General features: G+C 38.1%; 1 protein-coding gene across 1 annotated transcript in view; it reads left to right on the plus strand.

Moving 5' to 3' along the window:
• The window catches only part of ptn (pleiotrophin), a 48,407-nt gene continuing 23,083 nt past the window's right edge, over positions 1–25,324 (plus strand). The window contains exon 1 of the mRNA XM_084110992.1: positions 1–192. The gene's annotated coding sequence lies outside the window, so the exon portion shown is untranslated. The remainder of the gene's footprint in view (positions 193–25,324) is intronic.

The raw sequence follows: 25,324 nt of genomic DNA on the forward strand, positions 1-25,324 counted from the left end.
CTCCCTCCACACACAGACACACACACACACACACATATATGCATTCAGTCTGTCGCTCTCACAGATACCATTAGCACGGCTCTAGTGGAAATAGAAGGATAAAGAAAGAGAGAGAGGAGGTTAAAAAGAAAAACAAAGAGGGGAAAAGGTGGAATTAAGAACAGAAACCCCAAACTATTCCTCAGACTACAGGTACGTAACTCTAAACCTCCGTCTTGATGCTCAGAGCTGCTGTAGTGTGAATTCAGGACTCGTTTAAAGCAAAACAAGAGATTTTTCTTTTAAAAAAAGCTTGACGCTCGAGCAAATGCCACCTCAGATCCTGCGCCTCTCTCTCGTTATTCCTGAAGTACGGTGGAGGATGAGAGGATGAGATAACTGCTGTTTTTCTGCTGTTTGAGGCCTTCGTGCGCTCAGCGACGGCCGACTTTACGCTGTCAGGCTCTTGTCAGGGTTTAAACCTCCTGAAATCTCTCCCTGTGTCGGGAACACTGAGGTCAGCAGGTGTTGGTGACCCCGGAGTCTCTGCCTGGCACTGGCGGAATAAAAGTAATGCAAGTCTGAGTGTTTCTGCGGAGAGAGTGACTAAAAGTTATAGGCTGAATCTGGATGGACATGCAAAACTATCAGATATTATTCTTATATTGTAATTATCACGAGTAATCCGCTTAGCTGAATATGTGATGATAACTGAGCACATATTTTAACACACTATATGTATATCATTGCCATATGGACATTAATTTGACATATTCATCTGATAACAGAATACTTGTTAAATTATATTTGGATACATTTTCTGAAACAAAATTTATTGCGAAAAGCGCTAGACAAATAAACTGGAATTGAATTGAATTACATCTCAGGTGACATTTTTTCGCCTCAAAACCAAAAGAATATTATATTTCGCATTAAGAAATGCATGTTTTTTAGTATTAAATTAAGCTTATCCATATTCTGAATGTTGATTTTAATTACTGTAATATTGTGTATTTTGAATTACAGTAAAAAGCTCTGTTGTTTTGTATTTTATTTTTAATTTGAAATATTATATATTGCTTATAATATATGTTTTGCATTACAATAATAACAGATTATTTGGAAATTTGGAATTTTTTTTTTTTTTTAATTAATTGATCCACAAAAGGCATTTTCTTTATTTAATTACTGTAATATTGTATTTTTGTATTACAGTAAAAAAAAGTTTTATAATTCATGAAAAGTCATAATGATGCTAAAAAGGCATTTTCTTTATCGTTAAATTTATCGTTATTCTGAATGTTGATTTTCATTAGATTCTAATTACTGTATTATTGAGTTTCAATGTTGTTTTTAATATATAATCTAAAAAATACACAATGTTAATTTGGGAATATCTAATGATACTTAATAAAATGTTTATTTTCTTTTACTGCAAAATATAATCTATTTTCCCCCTCTTGATTTTGGTGTGAAATATGACACGTTCCACGAGATTCACCTTTAAAGTTTTTCGTGTTTTTTTCTTTTCATTTACGTGTCAGATGGGATGAAGCGAATGACATTCTTATTCAGGAAAGCGTGCATTTCCTGTTTAAACTTCAAAGCGTTTCCTTGGAAAAGCATTTTAACAGGGTTTGCTGTGGTCCACATTTTTATCTGTCCGGCCCAAATCTGTGTGTCTGTACATCCCCTCTGGGACGACAGGAGAGAGAGAGAGAGAGTATACAGAGCTAAACGAAGAGTGTTTTACGTTCCTCCTTATCAACACACATCTCATGCTCCTCCCTTCTCTACAGTGACAGGTGAAAACCTCTGGAAATCTCGGCGGCTTACGTGTGTTGTTTTCTGTTGCCTTCTTTTGAAAGCACCTTGTGTGTGTGTGTGTGTGTGGGTGTATCGTCTACATTCAGACTTCCACGTATGGGGCATCTGTGTGTGTGTTTTAGAGAGGCCGTTTTTTTTCCCAGGGTGGTGTGTGAAGTGGGTCGCTCCTGACTGGAATGAGAATAAGCGGGGTGCCGTGCGACCCGTGAGCTTTGAGCATCGGGCCTCAACGCCACCGCTGTTGCCATAGTTATCGGTTAACCTATCAGAACGAGTCCTGTTCAGATGAACCAGCTACACACACCGTCATCTCTCTTTTTCAGCCCGAGTTTAATGCAAGTTGTGACTCATGCGGCCGTTCACATAGAATGCGTTCTTCCATTTCACTGCGCTGCTTTTCCATTGTTTTTCTATGTAAACGTGCAGGGCGGACATGTTTGAGCCGGTTCACACACAGAACCTGTTTAAAAGAAATCAATACTTTTATTCAGCAAGGAGGCATTCGAATTGATCAAAAGTTACAGTAAATACATTTATAATGTTACAAAAGATTCTATTTCAAATAAATTAAATAGAACTTTCTATTCATCAAAGAATCCTGAAAAAAAATTGTACACAACTGTTTTCAAGATTGATAATAATAATGTTTGTTGTTTTTTTAGCATCAAATTAGCATATTAAGAATAATTTCTGAAGAATCATGTGACACTGAAGAGTAATGATGCTGAAAATTCAGCTTTGCATCACAGGAATAAATTAAATTTTAAAATATATTCAAATAGATAAGCTATTTTAAATTGTCATAATATTTAACAATATTACTGTTTTTTTGTTTTATTTTTAATTAAAGGTGCTCTAAGCGATGTCATGTTTTTTAGGCCAAAACATTTTTTGTCACATCCAGCAAACATCTCCTCACTATCCGCTAGCTGCCTGTCCCCTGAACACACTGTAAAAAAAACATGGTCTCTGTAGACAGCCCAGGCTCCACAAATGGCAAGAAAAACAAACTGGCCCAGCCTGGACCACGAAACATAACAAACAGTGTTCCAGCCAATAACCGACAAGAATGATTTGGGGGTGGGGGTGGGGGGGTTAGTGTGTGTGCACATGAAGGGGGGTGTGGGGAGTGGAGGAGAGAGAAGCATGAAGAGGGAAGTTAGCTAGAGGAGAGATGTCCTAGACAACGACTAACTTTAAAATTGTATATTCTTGAGAATTTTGGCAATTTTCAGAGAGGTTAGCAATAGCGAGTTAGCTTTGAAAGCATGAGATCGCACCCTCCTTTCAGAGCGTCTCCAAAGCCAAACCTCCTTCAAAACACATTAACGTGTAAAGCAAAAGCGTCACGAGAGATGGTATTAAACTACCTCATCATGTCTCCGAGCACGTAACATTACAATAATAATGAACATAAACTGCTTAAAGATGTCTGACCTGTATCACCTGACTGCTGCAGATTCATTTCGCCGGTGATTGTGTTGCCATTCGAGTCACAGACTGCTCTGATTATAACGTCACAGGTTTCCATCTCTTCCAAATGACAGTAGTTATGGCATGAACGCAGCATAAGCTGGTTGTTTTGGTTCAGGGGTAACCGTAAAAGGTGGTTTCGTTTGCGGTGCTCTGTGACTGATGTCTGTCTAACTCATAGCATGAAACACGCTGATGTCTGCGCGAAAACAGGTGCGCGGAGGTGTAGAAAAACATTAATAAACAGATAAACATTAATTTATTCCAGTGATCAAAGCTGAATTTTCAGCATCATTACTCCAGTCTTCAGTGTCACATGATCTCTCAGAAATCATTCTAATATGATGATTTGATGCTCAAGAAACATTTATGAATTATCAATAAAAGCAAAGTTGTTTTAAATTTTTTTTATAAAAAAATATAAAACATTTATTTAAAATGTATTCAAAAGTTATGAAAAAAGGATACATAAATAAGATGCAGTGCAGGTCCTTTTACACCGAGGAGATTACTATAATAATAAAGATTTTGTTTAAGAAATCGTTTTATATATTAAAGAGTAGCAAAGTAAACACCACAGCAATAGCACTAATTACACAGAGGAACAAAATCAATGGAATCACTTTCAGAACCAATAAAAACATTATCAGCCAATCAGAATCCATCGTGCGTTAAAGAGCTCAGGCATTTAAAGCGACAGACGACATTTCTTGCAGGAGATGGTTATAATAAACAGAACGTTATCGTGTGTTTGTGTGAACGCTAATTATCTTTATGGTTCTCGTTCTTGTTGTGAACGTGCGCTTAGTCAATATTGTTTTATTCTGTAATGAGAATATGCTGTCGATGCTTGAGCTTAACCTGAAACATCTTCATGTTCAGCACATACTATCGAGGCGCTAATGAAAGAGATAGGGAAACTGCTCAGGGATCAGCCGACGTTGTCAGTGGAGATTAATCTCCCGTGAGTCTGATTGGCTGTGTGGGAACTGGTGGTTATATAGACATCCGTGCACAAAAGCATGCTGGGTAGAGGTCCGGGGGGGTGGGTTGTACAATTTCTCTCTCTTCTGTTCGATTCCCTCTTTTCATTCGAGCAGCTTGAGGCCACTTTCTCATACGTTGGGTCGCTAAGGTGCAGGAGGCCGACGGGGAATAACAGCCCTGCTTGTGTTAGGAACACACACACACACACACACACACACACACACACACAGAGAGAGAGAGTTCAGATTCTCAGGAGGGTGTTCCATGGAAACACACACACACACACTCGATGATCCCTGGTGCTCGGTTGGGGAATATACGGACCGCTTTCTGATTCCATTGACTTGATTGACCAAATGATGATGTAACTGGCTGTGTTACGAAACAAGCACCGTTACACAAGTTTTATTCTTAGTTTTGAGTATTTTGAAAGAAGTCTCTTTTGCTCAACAAGGCTGCATTTATTTGATCAAATATACAGTATAAACAGTGAAATATTATTAGAATGTAAAACAGCTGTTAGATACTGTAGTTAAAGTGTAATTTATTCCTGTGATCAAAGCTGAATTTTCATCATTACTCCAGTCTTCAGTGTCACATGATCCTTCAGAAATCATTCTAATATGATGATTTGCTGCTCAAGAAACATTTATGATTATCATCAATGTTGAAAACAGGATTCTTTGATGAACTAGAGTTCATAAGAAATATAAATCTTAAAGGAACAGTCCACCGTTTTTTGAAATAGGGCTTATTCACCTTCTTTCCTACATTTAGACAGGTGGGCAAATGCATTTTTGTCTCAGTGCATGCATTGTTTTAGTTTGACAGGGTCGGCGCGAGCTTAGCTTAGCATAATGAATGGAATCCTTTGTTGCCAGCTAGCATGTCCTGAGTAAAAGTGATAAAAAAAAATTAAAAACCCACCTAATTACTTCTTGTGGCCTGCATATTCACAATGAGTACAAATAGCGATGCAGATTAACACTAGGCGATTTCCTAGGCAGATATTGACTTTATTAGGGGGAAGCACAGGCGAAGCACTGCTACTTGGGCGCAGAGATATCACGCAACACATGAAATCCCACGACTTCCGTCAACATACCGGCGTGAATAGTAGCTGGCTATTTTTCCTACAGTACATGAATGGCGATGAACATGGCTGATTTTGTGAGAGACGAAGAGGGTGACTTTCTTTCTTTCTTTTACTTGCTTTTATTATTTATATAGCACACATAATACAACAGGCGTTACCAGGGCCTGAAATTAACACCTGACCACACGCCAAATGCGGGTGAATTCTGCAATTGGCGGGTAACACTGTCAATCTACCTGCCACATTGGCAGGTAGCCAATGAGAATCGACCCTTCGCGGGGAGTTTGATTGACGGCGATCTGGCCAATCATAATCCGCCGAATCCGCCTTTTTTTGTCCGACAAAGCAGTCAGGAGAGTTAAACGTTGGATGATTTGAACTTGAAAAAACGGAGTGTACTAAGTAGGCCTACTGACATCTTTCCGCAGTTAAAACTACATTCCTTCTTATGTTCATTCATGTTTATTTGATGCTATAAATTAACTAGAAGGAAGAGATGATCGGTTCACGAGCAGCTTTAACTGAGGCACCACAGCGATCTGTCAAGACACATTACAGAGCCAAAAAACGGTATTGTCTAAATTTCTTTAAAAATGACCTAATTTTAACGTTGAGACTTTGTTTAATATCAAAAGTAACCTGGACTGTCTTGTCTGTCAGCGTGTTGTCAGTGTCTCTGCTGCGCGATGTGTTTTTCATTGCATGAGATCATGGTTTGGCGTGAGCGCGGTGTAGCTTGTCGGACATAGCAACAGTAACTAAAGGGGCCGGGTCTTTGCGTTTTTTGTTTTTTGTTTTTTTTTTGCAACTGTTGTTCTTTGACATTTAAACGAAGTCAGCCATTTCGTTGGATTTTAGCTAAAAATGTGGCGGCACATTACTGGAGTACAGAAAGCATCTGTGAAAGCAGCGCAGTTTGAGTGTTTCGGAACGTATATGTGATCGGAGAGAACGATGAGGCCCTTCTCTGACTACGTTTGAATAATATGTGAGTTAAGTATTAAACTGTTGGTGAGATGAGATGAGATAATGCAACGCTGACATAAGCTACATTACAATGACAGTTTCACAGATGTTGGGAGTTGGGAACCGGTGAGAAAATGCCTACCCGGTAACTTTACCAGTAATAACAATATTAATTTAGTTCTGCTTAACGGTTCCTGAACGCTGTAACTAACAGCTGCCCAGCCATCAACACAGCCGCGTGTGATTTGTTTACATACGAGCTGCACTAGGTCTATATCTGTATTCTAAGAGTCATTATTACTTGTAAGGATCTCGTTAATAACTTGACAGCACTTAAATGTGTATTCTTACAAGTTAAAGAACAAATGTTTGTGCAATTCCTTTTTCCTTTTTTTCACCTTTTATGAGGCCAAAAAAAAAAAAAAACTGGCTGGTAAAAAGTCACTGTGGCGGGTGGATTTTTAAATCCACCTGCCACAGTGGCTGGTGGTCAAAAAAGTTAACTTCAGGCCCTGGGCGTTACCCAAGGTGCTTCACAAACAGTAGAATAAAACACTTAATTAAAAATTACATACAAACAAACAATGGAATGTAAACATAAGACAGGAGACAGCTACATACTGTATCACTTTCACACAAAAGGCCAAGCCACTTCAGACTGACCCCCATGCTACATCTAATAAGTAGGTTTTTAACAACGACTTAAACACAGCCAACGACTTTGCTGATCTGACAGAGTGCGGGAGGTTATTCCACAGTATAGGACCGACTCGAGAAAACGCTCTGTCACCTTTACGTTTAAAATTTGTTCTTACAGTCACAAGGAGATTTAAATTTTCCGATCTCAATGACCTGGACGGAATGTATACAGACAACAACTCAGAAAGGTATAGTGGTGCCAAATTATGTAATGCTTTAAAAACCAGAACAATGATCTTGTAATGCACTCTATACTCGACTGGCAGCCAATTTAAGGATCTCAATAAAGGTGTAACATGATCCGTTCTCTTTGCTGACTTAATCAATCTGGCTGCAGCATTTTGTATGTTTTGCAAGCGTGCCAGAGCTTTTTTATCAATCCCAGCATACAGTGAATTACAATAATCCATTCTAGAGAAAACGACCGCAGAAATAGCTCTCTCAAAATCTTTTGGAGATAAAAATGGTTTGGTTTTTGCTAAGAGCTTTAAGTGAAAAAAACTAGATTTAACCACAGAATTTATTTGTTTATCCATTTTTAGCTCAGAGTCCAAGATAAAACCAAGGCTTTTAACCTTTTCAGAGATTGCAACTGCCAGGGGGGTATCTTTTAGTCGCTCGGACACTAAGTGGGAATTGGGGCCAAAAACTATAACCTCAGTTTTCTCTTCATTTAGTTTTAAAAAATTAGCTGCCAACCAGTCTTTCACCTCCTGAATACAAGCTAATAGGTTACCGAAAGTATTACTATTTGACTGTTATACCGAAAAATAAATCTGTACGTCATCCGCGTAGCAGTGAAAAGACATATTGTGTTTCCGAAAAATAGAACCAAGAGGTAGCATATATAAAGAGAATAAAATAGGAGCTAAAATCGAACCCTGGGGAACCCCACACAATAACAGGGACCTCCGGGACATGGAATCTTTTACACACACAGAAACAGATCTATCAGCAAGATACGAATTAAACCACTTAAGGACATTCCCCTTTAGGCCAACCCAAGATTCCAGATGCTGCAGCAAAATATTGTGGTCCACCATATCAAACGCAGCACTGAGATCAAGAATCATCAATACAGAGTTTTCCCCTTTGTCCAAAGTCAAGAAAATATCATTAAGCACCTTCACCAGTGCTGTCTCAGTGCTATGCCTTGACTTAAATCCAGATGAAACACCTCAGTTATGGAGTTCGACCACAGGTGGTCTTGAAGTTGCTTAAAAACAACTCTTTCTAGCACCTTTGCTAAAAATGGCAGATTTGAAATCGGCCTAAAATTATTTGGGTCGTCCATAGGGAGGTTTGGCCGTTTTAACAAAGGAGACACAACAGCATGTTTAAAATCAGTTGGACAGATGCCCTGGCTAAGGCATTTGTTGATTAAGTTCAAGATATTAAGATTCACAGTATCCACAGATCTACTTAAAGAGCTTCTCAGACAGTCAAGATCCAGAACTATACCTCTATGACCAGAGTTTTCAGAAGATGAGCTGCGTGCTTTGGAAATAGAACGACAGGAGGAGGAGGTTGAGATCGCTCAACAGCCTGAGGACGTGAGGATGAGAGCCAATATGAACTGGTGGTTTGAATGTGGGGGAATATGCCAATCTATCCCGACTGAAATAGAGAAGTCTGTGCTGTGGCGAGTGGGACAATTTACTGCCATCGATGACCAGGCTCAGCACGTCAGATCAAGATGAGCGTGCCCGCAGTTGTGTCACAGCTACCGAGGATTTCACGCCGTTGATCCATCCTGCAGTAACGTTACTCGATTTTTTTTCCTGGTGTGATAAAGTGAACTAGAAAAAACGCCCCATGCCGAATGGACCAAATGGACAGCTGTCCACAGAGTAAGTGATTATTTTAAACATGACGCATGTATAGATCGACCCATATTATACCTGTATTCACAAGTTGTGGGATTTCATGTGTTGCGTGATATCTCTGCGTCCAAGCTTCGCCTGTGCTTCCCCCTAATATAGTCCCAAGTCAATACCTGCCTAGGAAATCGCCTAGTGTTAATCTGCATCGCTATTTGTACTCGTTGTGAATACGCAGGCCACAAGAAGTAATTAGGTGGGGTTTGTTTTTATTTATTTTTATCACTTTTACTCAGGACATGCTAGCTGGCAACAAAGGATTCCATTCATTATGCTAAGCTAAGCTCGCGCCGACCCTGTCAAACTAAAACAATGCATGCACTGAGACAAAAATGCATTTGCCCACCTGTCTAAATGTAGGAAAGAAGGTGAATAAGCCCTATCAGGGCTGTACGCTTAGCTTTTTCACTAGGAGCACAAGTGCTCCTAGTGAAAAAATTTAGGAGCACAGAAAAAAATTTAGGAGCACTACTAAATTTCATAAATAACACAATTTTATTATTTTACACTCAAATCACGTACACAGTAACACATGTGCACTAATACATATAAACACAGGGCCATCATAAGGCCTACCGTATCTCGATATCGATATTCAGACGATATTTTTGCCATCCTTCAAAGAAATGTGTGCAAACTGGCAAAGAAGGTCCAGTTGGTCTTTTGACTTGCTGCATTTGACTTATTATTGTAGGCTATAGAAAAAAAAAAAAAACAATAAAGGAGCTAACTAAACAGAATCTGAGTTAGACCCTACTTTGTGCACTTACAAAAAATACAAATAAAAAAAAAACGGAACTAGGCACCTCTTGCAACGTGATTATTAAATCAAACAACAATATTGTTGATGATAAATTCAAAGTAAAAAATGTTCTTTTCAAAACGCTAAAAATCCCTCAATTTTTTCCCCAAAACGCTAAATCCATATTTTTTTCTTTTTTTTTTTCAAAAATTGATGGTTTGTCTTTTTAAAAAAGTCTTTTATTTTTCGTGTTTGCATTTATGAGGAAAAAACAATATTACGTGAGACCTCAAAACAGAAAGCACAAAGCCTTTCTTTAAAACGAATTTCGTTTTGTATTAATTGTATCTTAGTTTTAATATTTTTTTCATTACCAATTTCTGGATTTAATACATAAAAATAAAAATAAAACTATGTAGCCTAATAAATGTGCATTTCTCCGGTGCGTTCACTAGCCTACTGCAAAGATCGCGAGTCAATAGAATAGCCTATCATAAACTTCATCTTTGCAACCGACACAGAAATTTAATAAACAATTAAAATGTCTTATTGTAATATTTTACATAATCATTACTTTTGCTGGTTCTTTGAGGCAGCTTTTTAGGTTTATGGCGTTTTGGAAAAGAGCTCTTCACGTACAAACACCGTTTCACCAAGGCACAGCGGCCCTTCAGCACATAAGAACAAAAAGAGAAAAAGCACGGACTTACTCTTTACGAAACTTTGATGTGGTTGAACAGGTGAAAAAGTCACAAATTCCTCTGCAACTCAAATCTTCTCAGTACGAGTTATGAAGGAAGAGAACAGCATTACAGTTTTCAGCGCGTCCTCCTCTGATTGCTGTGTTGTGACTGAAAAAGTGCGTGCAGGAGCACATGCGCAAAACGTAGGTTTGTAAAATGTCCTTTTGTAAAATGACATATTATAAAATAAAAATAATTCTTATATCATTTTACAAAACGGTTTTGCGCATGTGCTTCTGCGCGCACTATTTCGTGCGTTTTTGACGACACGGGACCATGGGCTGGGCCACTCGTTGCTTCCGGGAATATACTGCCCTACAGTGTTAAAAATCGCTACATATAATTGTTTAGAATGTTATAGTGTGCGTTATTTGTTTTCTCTTTAAATTCTTTCAGCTCTTTTCATGTTTGGGGGGTCGGATTGTACAAATTATGAAATATTCGATATCCCAATTTTGCATATCGTCCAGACAACAATTTGGATATTATCGTCTAAACGATATATCGCCCACCTCTAACACACACACACACACACACACAAACACACACACAGAGAGATCAATCTGTCCTAATTTTAACTTCCGCGGGCGGTGAATCGCCCGTGCTGGCCGGGCGGCGCGGATGTTTTCATTCATAAACTCGCCGCAGGGCGACGTCACCGCATCTCATCACATGAGTTCTGTGTTTTGCAGGTGTGAAAAAGAAGTTGTAGGACAGTGCTTGTCCATTTTTTATACAGAGATGCGCGAGAATTGTGGGCTACTCTACTTTGATACACATAGTATGGATTTAGTTTAGGAGCAAAATATGAATGAAAGGGTTGAAATCCGTAGTCGCACCGGTGCTCCCTTTTTATTTTTTCTACTCGCACAAACTATTTTTAGGCGCATATGCGAGTGAAATGCTCGCACTGTACAGCCCTGCCTATTTAAAAAAACGGTGGAGTGTTCCTTTAAGTCTTAACTGTTGCTTTTGATCAATTTAATGTTTTGTTCTTGCTGAATAAAAGTGTTAATTTCTTTTTTTTATATAAAGTATTAATTTGTTTTGGACTTTTAGACTCCCTTTGATCTATGTATTGTAATTCTTCATTTTTGTGATTTAATTAATTATTAGCTTTTCATTGTAAGGCGGGTGCCAGTAAGTCTGGGCTATCCTGAGAGAAAGCAAAAGGCTTTCCTGAGAATTACCATATGAAGTCTCTCTTGCATATGTAACAGCATCATCCGAGCAATCACACCTCACTTCTACAGTCTCACCATCTCTGCTCCTCCTCACCTAAAACTCACTGAAAACCTATGCAATGTTAAATGTGTACAATAAGTAATTATACATGTTTGGTATCATTTGAAATGTCTCAGTGCGACTGGTACAAAGGTCTCATTCCTAAAGAAGTAAAACAAAAGATAATGAAGTTTTTAAGAGTTTAGAGATAGCTCGCACACAGAGGAGGGCGCGTCTTCCAGGCAAATGGCCTCCAGCTCTCAGAAGGTGTAAACTCTGAATGCTAATTCCCATTGTTAGCAAATGTTTCCATGTGAAAGAAGTTTCTGTCTTGGTCTGGGTGAATAATGAATTGCAACAACAGGCTCGGGGCGATTTGTAACTCAAATTAGCCCGTGATGTGGAGTGTATGCTAAACACTTTGCATCATGTGTTTTCTAATGTCAGGTCCGCATCTTCTCTCTTTACTCCAGAGCATTCCAGAGTTTTGTATTTATTATCTTTGAACTGATTATGAAATTGGCATGATACATTTATCTGACATAATGAATTGTTACATTTGATTTTATTCCAGCTGACTCTGAAATTGTTTTCCCAAGTAGATTAAACGGATTCGTATGTTACCGCAAGTTTTGTGTCAGATTAGTAACGATTAATATTTGGCACTAGTTCAAGTGTACGTGTTTTGCAAAGACAAGAAGTGAATTTCCGTTTATGGCAGCAAAAATGCTGCTTTACCAACCTAAATCTGTGTGTCTTACCTCGGGTTTAATTTAATGTTACTTTAGATAAGTGTTCGTGGGAAATCACGGCATGGCCAATCCAAAGCTATTACACGACAAGTAAAGTTGGTCGACCTATATCATTAGTAGTGGCCATACCTCTACTGAAGTAAATGTTACTTTAATTTCAAGTGTATGCAATCATGGGGGCAATACCAAAGTATCTTTGATTGTGTAGGCGTGAATGTGACCGATCTCAGGTATATAGCCAATTACCTCTGTTTGGTGACCGAAGCTGACGAGATTGTGATCGTGAGATCCGCGTTAAACAAGGAGCGAGGACCTCTGAGCGACATCGCTTCCTAATTTGAACGGGTAAAATATAAGTAAAGAGTTAAATAGAACAATCAAATGTATTGCTAAACTATTATATAATTGACCAATAACCAATTGGCAATCTAACTTAAATTTGAGGTCGTGATAAAATGGAGTCAGATATAAAATGGAGTCAGATAAAAGCTTAAATGGAATTAAATTACGTTGCCATGCGGAAAGACAGTAACACACAGAGACTTCACCCGTTCTGGGCGGAAACCCCCATTTGGACCGATAAACGGGCTTACATCATCAATTCACAAACCCCAGTTGGGGAAATACTGTGATTGTTGTAAAATTGTAGAAAAAGTTTAGACCTGTTCACACCAAGTACGATGGTGATAACTATAACTATGAAGTTTTAATAATTATAATTCTATGAGAATAGGGAAGTCCACATCACAACTATAACGACACAGACAAAAGACATCGTTGGAATCACTTTCAGAAAGTTTTTTCCCCTATAGACCTTCTGCGCCAGAGAAACGAGGGCGTCGCCAGAGAACGAGGGCGTCGCCAGAGAACGAGGGCGCCGCCATCTTTATAATATTGTCTTTAAACTTCCGTTTTTGCGGTCACTCTGTATATTTCTATGGCGTTGCTGACCAGGAGTAATTAGCTTTTGAAGTGGATTTACTTAATGTAAAGTTAACGAAAGTTATCATGAGGATTGTAATGTTTAAAGCAGATGTCTTAACAAATGTCAGTAGACCGGGAAGATTTTAAAACGAGCCGTTCATTCATAAACACGCAAGATCGCTGTGAAAATACAGGCCAGAAGTTAAAAGACAACGAGCAGCGCTGAAAAGGGGCGGGGCTACATAAGGTCCATATGATTAAACACTGATAAAAACACTGACAGCCAATCAGAATCGAGCATTTAAAGCGGCAGATGACAAAACTGAAGCGCGCTTATAATAAACAAATGTTATCGTCCATTGGTCTGGATGCTAATATTGTTATCGTTCTTGTAAATGACTTTTAAACAAGCGTTTTTGAGTTTATCTTGGTAATCAAAGGCAATCAAGTTTTCTGTTTATCTGAGATCTTTCAGATTGATAGTTTGACCGATAGATGGATGCAGGTCCAGCAGAACTAATGCTGTTGCGGGTCATTTAGACCCAATCGTCCATTTTTCTGTTATGGTGAAAGTCATTATGTGTTTTAATAGTCTGATTCTGGCTCTGCAAGCCTCTGATTGGCTGTTTTCTCCCCCGAGAGCGATAGGCTGACTGAAAATAATGATCAGTTAATCCATGAAACTGCTTTTCCCAGCATGCACCATGCGATTGGCTCACCCTGTTGTAAAGTCTAAAGTGTCATAAGCATTCGGAGCGGGAGATTATTGATCTCTGGACATGATCAGATGCGGGGTTGCACTGCATTCGTCTGACTCTCTCTGTTTTTCTGTTTGTCTGCGACTCCTTCCCAATCCCTGTGGGAGTGCTGGGTTGTTTGTGTTTGTCTAATGAAGTGAGATGATTGTCTCTCAGTATGAAGTCACCCGAGACTGAAAGAAAAGAAGCAGTGAGGTATGTGGAGTGATTGACAGATTGAGTGACTCAATGGCTGTTAATGAACACGCATCAATTTTGCTAAAAAAACAACAACACAGATACCAGGAGAAAATTATCCAAAAGGAGAAGGCCAGAAGCATCACCGTTTGAAACATTAACATAAACATTAATCTTGAGACACATGATAATCTCAGTTCTGTCTATGAGAAACAAGTGATGAGAGTAAGAAATAATTTAAAGGGGACCTTTAACAGGTTTTCCTGCTTGAATGTTGATTATTTCCCCTATATTCTCCATTGTTGCGGCTCCTCTCTTCCCAGTCTGTCAGTAACACTCTGTTTAGTTCCTGTCTCTATGAAGCCCCTCCTTCTGAAAAGCACACTGTGCTCTGATTGGTCGGCTGGAGCAGTGTGTTGTGATTGGTCGAGCGCTTCGAGTGTGTTTTGGAAATGTCCCGCCTCTTACCATAACCGCCAGTTTAACACACTACTAACTAACTCATCCAGGCCCCGCCCCTTTATTCTGCACATTAATTATTTAAATGAGGAATATTGTGACGTGTTCATTCCCGGCAGAAACTCAAGACTACAATGGAGGCGTTTCAGGGAGTTCAGAAACACTGACACTGATATAGAGAATAACTCAGAGCTTTTTAATGCTCAAACAGCAACATTACACACTAAAGAAAGATGAACATGGGGAAAAAGCATAATAGGTCAATTTTAAAGATACTCTTTTTTTTTTATGGGTTTAAAAGAGACTCAGTGAAGCCCTTAAAAAATGACCCATGAAAACAGTTTTAACAGTGTTTCACCATCAGCTCAGAGACAAACAGCACTTACTAATAATAACACACTATGGGCTGCGTCAGATCGATAGAGAGTGTGTGTGTGTGTGTGTGTGTGTGTGTGTGTGTGTGTGTACCTGTTAACAGCTGGAGTGGGAGATGGAAAAGTTTGTTCCAAATTGAATTATTAAAGATGATGTGATGTTGTTAATCACAGTGATGGAGACGGAGAGGCCGTTTCAGGAACGTAACAAAAGCCCACGAGACCAAGAGAAACCGGTATTGATTCGCGGCGCGAGTCAATAACAAAAAGAATGTTTTCATTTTCCCCGTGAAACGTCAGACGTGGAAAAACTTTCATTGGTTTAGCTGAGATGTTGGATGTGTTTTGCGGGTGTTTGAGAACAAAACTGACCTTAAGTGTCTCAGGATTGTTTTCCAGATCTCAAGCCAACATTCGCACTCAGAATTAGACTTCTGATTCATTTTAAAGGTTAGTTAGTGCTTCTAGTTAGTTGAAACAATCTGTGCTATGAAAGCTGCTGATAATGAGTGAGTCAGGGTTATTATCGTTTCATTAAAACTAAAGTTATTAAAAACATTTCTGTTTGATGAAAAAAAAAAAAAGCTGAAAAAAATAATATATACATATTAGTTGGAAAAACTTGTTGAAGCACTAAAATTATTTACTGGAAATAAAAACCAAAACTGAAAAAGAAAAAAAAAATATTTTTTTTACTTAAATAGCAGTATTTAAAATACAGACAAAAAACTAATAAAATGACAAAAGCACAAAACAAAATGACAAAAAATTTAACCAAAACATGAAAACTAAAAATATAAATAATAATAGCTAATTTTAAACTGAAATAACACTGGTGTGAGCAACCATCAAGCTCCAAAGAGACTATTACATTATAATAAAAATAGTCCATGCAACTTATATTCTACAGTTTATGTAAAAAAAAAAAAAGATTAAAATAAATAAATAAATACTTTTTTTTATTAAAATAGACAAAATTAATAAATTATAAAAATTAGATGTAAATAAATAAATAAATAAATAAATTAGATTTAAATAAATGAATAATAAAATAAAAATATAAATAAAATTAATAAAAATAAAGGAATGATGAAAAATTTGATGAAAATAAATAATAAAAAATACAAATGAAATTGATAAAAAATAAAGGAACAATGAAAAATTAGATGAAAATAAATGATCAAAATATAAATAAATAAAACGGATTTAAATAAATAATAGAAATAATATTAAAATCTATAAATCACACTGTGTGTGGGTGTACATGAGATCATTATGATGGTGTCCATACGGGGGGTGTGTAGAGCGACGTGTGCGCCGTCTGTAATCTCAGCGCTAATAGGTTTCCGCACACTAATGGCCGACGCAGTGGGCCAGAATAAGTGTTTAATAGGGGTGTTCTGGCCTGGCTGACTCACACACACTCACACACACTCACTCTGGGCTTTAGAGCTCGTCGGGTGGGAGCGTAATGCACATCTAATCTTAAGAGCCTGTAGTGAACACAGATAATAATAGAGACGATGCTCTAATGTTACGGCCCACGTTTATTTTTTATTGTCTCTTTCTTTTCGCACAAACCTCTCCGAGGCCCTCGAGTCATTACGCCTGTCAGCGTCAGACACCCAATTAAAGAGCCCGAGTACATGAGATAAGGGTCCGGCCAACACTCCAGGGAAATTATGGATTATACCCAATCAGTTTGTGTGCTGATCTAATGGGCTTTTATATCATCAATACCTGGAGCACGTAAACACGTTATGATTGATCGAGTGTGGCTAAAGGAAGAGTTCGGCCAAGTTTCTGTCATCGTTTACTCGCCCTCATGTCTGCGCTGGACACAGATGTGTGGAGGAAGATGTTTGGAGGAAGATGTTTGGAGTCGCTCTGCTCCAGTTCAAAATGGCCGTCAAGCTGCAGAAAGATAATTCAATTAGAATAAAACACATCAGTAGGACTTGTATTCAAACCTGGGGTCCAGGGATGCAGGAGACGGGTGTCCATGGGGAAATTAAAGGGATGGTTCGGAGTAAAATCAACCTAGGGTCCTTTGCACCATGACCTCGAGCCAAACACCCCCCCTGAAGCCTTTTTCCCTTGGTCGAGTATTAATAAAGTTAGAGCTTATTTAGAGATATCAGCCGGATGGTTTAGTGCAGGCGCTAATGGATCCTAAGATGTATCTGGTAAATTACTCCACTAATAATGCCCAGAATGGCACCAAACTTCTACAGTAGCACAAACAGGTTCTGTACTCATAAAACGAGCCATTGGAAAGTTTGTAAGTACATCAGGAGTTTATTTAAATAACACTTGTAAGTACCAGTTTGCAACAATTATTAGTTAACACTAAGTTGTCAACACTTCGGAAAAAATAATAAAAAATGCATCACTTTCTGTGTTTGGCTCGAGGTCATGGTGCAAAGGACCCTAGTTGATTTTACTCCGAACCATCCCTTTAAGAGAAAATCTGGTAAAAATTATTAAATGATAAAATAAAAAAAACATTCAAATAAAGTAATATAAAATAATGACAATTTTGATTAAAACAAAAAAATATGAAATGATAAAAAAAAACATTAAAATAAAGTAATATAAAATAAATAATGACAATTTTGATTAAAACAAATAAATAATTAAAATATTTAAATAAATAAATAAAATTGATTTGAAATAAATGATAAATTATATTAAAATAAATATATTTAATTATTTAAAAAAGTTAGATTAGAATAGATAAATAATAAATAATTTTATAGAAACTAAATATTTCCCCAATTATATCTCACACATTTATAATTTTATTTTTTCACCCTTTAAACTTTAGGATGGGGGGGTCCTTCGCATGAGGATGATCATATATGGGGATCTGTGGCATATAAAAGATTGAAAACCATAGGAAAAAGAGGAGAAAAACAGTGGTAACAAATTTAAAAATTAATAAATGATAATAAATAAAAAAACATTAAAACAAATAAATAATTAAAAATGTTTAAATAAATTATATTAAAATAAATACATTTAATTATTTAAAAAAAGTTATATTAGAATAAATAAATTATAAATAATGTAATAATTTTATAGAAACTAAATATTTATATCATATATATTAATATTAATATACTAATATTTATATTAAATAATTATATCTTACACATTTCTATATTTTTTTCACCTTTTAAGCTTTAGGATGCAGGTCTCTCCCTTGAGGATGATCATATATGGGGATCTGTGGCATATAAAAGACTGAAAACCTTGTTTTATCCATATTCCAAGTCCTACAAGATTAAAGGACCAGAGCATTAGCGTTGATTTTAGCAAATAATGACTTCTGATTCCACAAAGTGATTGCGAAAGATGTGTGAATGTAGTGCACGAGTCATATGGACTACTCTCATTATTGCTTCATTGTGAATATTCTCCATTTCTTCGACAGAAGAAGGAACGTCAGGTTTGGAAGGACTCGAGTACATGATGACTTTAAAACAGGTCTTCACATGGCCATTAATGAGCGGTCTTGGCTTTAAAAAGTGGTGAGACGGATGGTATCACTAATCTGAAAGATTATAAAATCGGGATTAAAGTCGAGCTGTCTTGGCTGGTATCTCCCCAAACAGACGCCGGCATTTGTCAACTGAGGAAGAGGAGGGTTTTAGGAAGGATAATCAGGGACACGTCCACCTACAAAACACGACTGTAGTCGTTCACAAACAAACGCACGTCTGTAAATAAAGCTCAGTGCTTTGGATAAAGCACCGGCTTAAGTGTTATTTTCCCTCAAGAACGCCCTTAGGTTTCCCCTAAAGAACAAACCTCATTGGTTATTGCGCTTGAGCTTCCGAAACAGCCTGAATCAAATGGATTACTTTTATGCCTTTCAAGAAATGGACAGAAATGATGAGCGAACATTAAAAATATCTTTATTTGTTTCTAAAGATGAATGAAAGTCTTATTTTTTTCATTTTTTACACCATAATATTAAGGGTTTAGACCGACATGAGGGTGAGAATGACAGAATTTTGAATAAACTATCAATTTGAGTTTCTGTCTCGTCTGGTCCTTCTCTTTCATATTTGGTTTTTGTTTTTGTTTTTTTTATCCATGTTATGCTGTTTTCTGTGAAACTTAATGCTATCTGTATTAACAAATAACGTGTCCATGGCAGCAATCGAATTTTATAACGGCAAAACCTGGGTGAAACACTTAACGGTTTCCCTTTAAGAGAACCGTTTAAGGGATTATATGCAACACCCTTAATTCATTCCTGAGGGGAAATCACGCTTAAGTCTCGTACTTAAAGGTGCCGTTGCTGATTCTCTACAGAAACATTTTGTGTTTCCTCATATCCTGATAGCAATCACTATATAAGAGGTCTAAATGTATTTTTATAAATATATGTCGTCGGTGGAAGGCGTAAGACCATAAAATGTTTGTTCAATCGTATCGTTCGGTCCGAACGGTCCTATAGACCTTATTCACAGCAGCGCCATCTTTGATTTTTAACGGGAATGACAGCGAGGCTGTGAGGGACAGACTTTCATCTCTTCAATGGGCTGTACTGTTATTTAATGTGTTTTTGGATTGTTCTGCTCATGAAACACTGGAAAAATATCTTTCCAAGAGATTTCAGTTGACAAAAAACTCCCGACAATATAAGCCGTGGAAAATTGTAAGGAATCTAGGAGATTTATACAGCTTTTTACAGCGGATGCCATTGGAAACAGCAAGTCTGTCCCTCACAGCCTCACTTACACACCTGTCTCTGTATAAGGTCTATAGCATGTGTTCCCTGTCAGTCAATGTGTGTTTGCATACACACTGCGCAGCCTGTTCACGCAGACGTCATCAGCGCGTTCGCAAACAGCAACAACCGAACTTTCCTTCTGAACCGACAACAAGTGTCACTGGCAAAGGGAAAATGATCTATATATCCTCATCGGAGCCAAACAGACTCTCATCTCATGCAAGAAATATTATTACACACTTGACAAGTTTTGCTAGCTAAACAAACCGAAAATGTGCTGCATCTAATTCTGTTTTTAAGAATGTGTTTACGTTTTGTATTGAAGTGTTACTCACTGTACTGTAAAGTTATCTCACCGGTGAATGACACATGATGTATTGCAGGAACGTTGTCTCCGGTCTTCTGGTCTGTGTGCGTTCATGCCTTCAGGAGGCGTGGCGTTGGACGGAGATTTGCATGGAGGGACGTACGCTTTTACGCTATCAGGCTAAAGTTAGCATTTTCCCAGATGTCCTACAGCACCTTTAAGGGGAAAATCGTATGGTGCTTTATGCAACCGGGCACAGGAGCCTGCTAAGCCCACGAGATGAATCGCGGTGGCCGGGAGTTGGGGTCATCAGAGCCTCCCACGGTTACGCCTGTTTTCTCTGCACACCTCTCTCTCTCAATCTCTCCGTTTTTAGACTTCTGACATGCAGCTGAAGTTAGAAGAACCTGCTGTGGGATAAAAACAATGACCTCGGCTTCACTGCGAGTGTGTTTGTGTGCGCGTTCAAAGCCCGCTGCCCCACGGAGAGGGATGTTCTTTAAAGAGCCCACCCACTCTTTCTCTCCCTTTATGTCGCTCGCTTTCTTCTTCACACTTTCTCTCCAAGTGCTGACCAAAAATAACGCAACTCCTCCGTCAATATATAGCTGACTGTGAGAGTCCACCATCCCAAACAGTAGCAGGATATAAAACTTACAAAATGAAACTACTATCATGGTTTTGGACATGCACCTTGGTAATGTCGTTTATATGTATATATATATATATATATATATTAGGGCTGTGCAACGATTAATCGCATCCAAAATAAAAGTTTGTGTTTATATAATATATGTGTGTGTAATGTGTATAATTATAAATACACACACATGTATATGTTTAAGAAAAATGTGTTATTTATATATAAAATATTTATAAATAAATATATATACAGTATATACATGCAAATATTTCTCAAATATATACATGCATGTGTGTGTATTAATATATATACCAAATAATTATACACAGTATGCACACATATATTATGTAAACACAAACTTATATATATATTCTGCAGGCTGATGTGTCCTTAAAGCAACCTGATGATATTTACATAGTTTACTACATGGCATAAGCTGATTGGTTCATGTCACATCTGCAGCCAATGAGCTTGCTGCTCAACATAAAACCCTCCTCCTTCCCCAGCTCCACCTGTATTGATCTGTTGCTGGTATTTCTATATATGCTATTTGTGCTGAAGCATCATGTCTTCAGCAGCATAGCAGATCTATACCAAATACATTAACATTGTCGTATCCATTACCATGCTATAAATTTTCAGGAAGTTATCATTTATGGTAATACAATGTTTTGTGCACGTGCACAGATAGCGTTCTCCAAGTATTATTTACATTATTATGTAAATGTAATGCCATACTGATGTTTTTCGTGGGGTTTTGTTGGTATTATAGACTCTGAGATCGTTGAATTCCTAGTTAAATTGCTAGTTGCTAGTTACCGAGGCCTGTGAGAAAAACTCAAGCTTTGACGTCTGGAGGTGTGTGTGTGTGTGTGTGACTGGTGTGTGTACCTGGTATTCCCTACGTTATGGGGACCAAATCTCCCCACAAGGATAGTAATACCAGTTCATTTTGACCTCGTGACATTCTTTTGGACAGTATAGAAATCCTCATAAAACATGAAAACTGTTTGTGTGTGTGTGTGTGTAGGCAAGAGGCTGATCAGAGCTGTTGGAAACAGCCTGACAAGCTCAATAAACATTGATAAGGACTGCAGTTTTCATCTGAATTTCAGAAATTGTGTTTATTTCATACTTTTTTTCTTCATAGATTGTGGGGTTTGTAGTGAACGACGGTCTTAGGCCGACTGCTTCTGCTTGATTTAAGAAAACTGTCTGAGAGGCCTCAGGGTTTAGTCTTAAAACCCTTGCCTTCAGCGTTGCTATGGATATAAAGTATGTTAAAAATGGACAGGCGATTCTGTCTGCTGCCTTTGGGGATTCATTACGCCTGCAGAGGGCGCTGTGCCTTCAACACCACTGGATCAGCATGCCAGCTGTTTAAAACACTAGCAGCACCTGCAAGATAAATATAATTACACCAAATGTTGTGACATGACCGTGTAGTCAATGAGTGAATGGTTGTTCAGCGAATTCTCTAGCACATAAAACACTAAAGTAAACACTGATCAGCCAAGTGTAATCTTTGACCTAAAACAGGTGTAAACACTGATCTAGTGAAGGTGTGCGCGTTCTCTCTCAAATTTAGTTTGACTAAATTAGCCTTGTGTTTGCAAGTTTACTTCTCGCTTTGTTCTCTATTATACCGGATAAACACCACAGGGATGGGCATGAATCATTTTACATAACCAGGATAAAACTTTAAAATGCCCTGTAGGAGTCTGAGTTTTAAGGATGAAGAGGTGAGGGGATGTGGGTGGGGGTGTTAATGATGAAGCCGTTGCTCTATTTTGGATGTAATTGCTTTGTTCACGCACCTGCTTCCAAATGCACCATCTGTCATCAGCCCGAGAAAAACTCATAAGTCAATCCAGTATGTAACGTCTGAGAATCGTGATCTGAGATACGGAGATGGTAAAGATTTCGCTGCTAAAGGATGTTATTTAAGTCAAAGAGAAGTTTTCATTGTGTTGGCGTCAGTAGATGGAAAAACAAAAGTACTTCCTGTTGTTTTTAAAATATATCATGTGAAGCAGGATGCGTTATGCAACATTGTTCTAAATCATAGTATTCAACATTGTTCTCTCAGCATATTCAATTCACATTTATTGTATAGCGCTTTTCACAATACATATCATCATTAAATATATAACTGAGTATCATTTTATTCATAAAAGTGGAAACTTATTCCATGTTTTCTTATAAGAAATTGTGGCAGCATATAAGAAAAGTGGCAGCATGTATATTGAAAATAGCAGAGGGCCTAAAACAGAGCCTTGTGGCACTCCATAATTTACTAATGTTCAATTGGATAATTCTCCATTTAAATAAACAAAATGGGAGCCGTCTGATAGGTGCGATCTAAACAACCTTAATGCTTGTCCCTGAACACCAGTGTAATTTTGTAGTCGATCTAAGATTATTTTATGATCTATACTGTAGTGCATAGTGATCTATAGTGTCGAACACAGCACTAAGATCAAGTAAAACTAGTATTGAGATGCAGCCCTGGTCTGAAGCTAATTGTAAGTCATTTGTAATTTTAACAAGCCCAGTTTCTGTGCTATGATGAGTCCAGACTCATAGATATCATCTTTTGCAGGACTGAGCACAACTGAGCAGATGTAGTGGGTATTGGTTCTAATGAACATGTTGTTGGTGTAGATGTAATATGTTTATTTAGAGTAGTTTCCTGATAATTTACTCTCCCCCATGTCATCCAAGATGTTCATGTCTTTCTTTCTTCAGTCGAAAAGAAATTAAGGTTTTTGAGGAAAATATTCCAGGATTTTTCTCCATATAGTGACTTCAATGGGGTCCAACGGGTCTGAAGGTCCAAATGTGAGTTTCAGTGCAGCTTCAAAGTCTCGACACGATCCAGCCGAGGAAAAAGAGTCTTATCAAACCAAACCATCGGCCATTTTCTAAAAAAACAAACAAACATTTATATACTTTTTAACCACAAATGCCAGTCTTGCACTAGCTCTGCAATGCGCCACACGTTACATAATCAAGTTGAAAGGTCACGTGTGCAGCTTTGAAGCCGCACTGAAACTGCAGTTTGGACCTTCGACCCGTTGAACCCCATTGGAGTCACTATATGGAGAAAAATCCTGGAATGTTTTCCTCAAAAACCTTAATCTCTTTTCGACTGAAGAAAGAAAGACATGAACATCTTGGATGACGTTTGTGAGTAAATTATAATTATAAAGTGAACTAATCCTTTAACACTTTCTGTCCTATAGCTATAAATACTGCAGTTGTTCTTGTTCATATATGCTGCGTATTGCAAACAAACAAACAATCATAAAAGTGTAAGTTGGAACACGTCCTGTGTGTGTGTTTCAGGGGTTGATCGAGGTGAGGCGGATCAGCTTTGGTGATGCTGTACTTTCTGAATTCCAAGAAATTATCCGTCCCCTGCGTTTAACTTTTCTCTGGAGTGAAATTCACGGAAAGACACGAATGTCAAAAAGTCGATTTGCAACACATCCCATTTATTTTCCATTTGAGTGGGTTTTTGCTATGAGCTCTCTCTGTGTGTGTGTGTGTGTGTGTGTGTGTGTGTATAAATACTGTATGTGTGAAAGTGATTTGGGATTACAGGTGCCTGGCAGGTTTATCGGAGACCCGGCGGCTTTATCCGGGGCACTTCCATCTGTCTGAGTGTGTGTAAGTCTCCAGGCTTAGTGTCGCTCTGCGTGGGTTTCTCTCTCATGAATCTGCTTGTTTGATTTGTGTCTGGTGGCTTGTGTTTACTGAGATCAGATGCGTCAGTAACGCTCTGACCTGTAGTGTTCACAGATCGGCAAAACAAGGGAATATCGTCTAGATTCATTAGTGGCGCCCGCGTGCTGCATTCGGGTCAGGGATTTGAACGCACTGTTAACCGTAAGTGTGTGCGCCGTGTGTGTGATCTCCAGACATGAATGATTCCTCAAATCGTCTTGTTGAGGAGAGCTGTGCTGGTCCTTTACTAAGTGGATGCACCGCTATTATTATCCTGCCCGACCACCTAGCAACTGCCTAGAACACCTTAGCAACCACATAACAATGCCCTAGCGACCAACTAGAACACTTTAGCAATCACAAAGCAACATCCTTGTAATCACCACCAACATGCTAGCATCATAAAGGCGAGTTTTGCACTCAAACACACTCATATTTTCTTCAGTAAATCCATTTATTGAGTTGAGGCCTCATCTGAGCGGTTGCTAATATCAGTTGTCCGAGGAAGAATAAACTGTCATATTAGTAATTCCCAGAGAATGAAATGATGAAATCGGTGTGATTCATGTTAAAGCAGCTGTCCTGTGGCTCTCACTGCCCGTCTGCTTGTCTGTCTGTCTATGATATGGTTGTTTAATATTTATATCATGTTTATAGATTCACACCAAGCTGAATTTCAGCCCAGTAAATCTCACAGCTGCTCGCAGCACGTCTGTGCTTATTATACTTATTGTCACTAAATAAAGCAAGCAGAAATTCACAGACGCACAATGTTGTGATATGCGCTGTCAGTTTTTTTTATTCTCTAAAAGATGAGCTGTTGACAGTTTCTTGTGTTAAC

This window comes from Abramis brama (genome assembly GCF_963993115.1).
Source record: "Abramis brama genome assembly, chromosome: 4".
NCBI lineage: Eukaryota > Metazoa > Chordata > Actinopteri > Cypriniformes > Leuciscidae > Abramis > Abramis brama.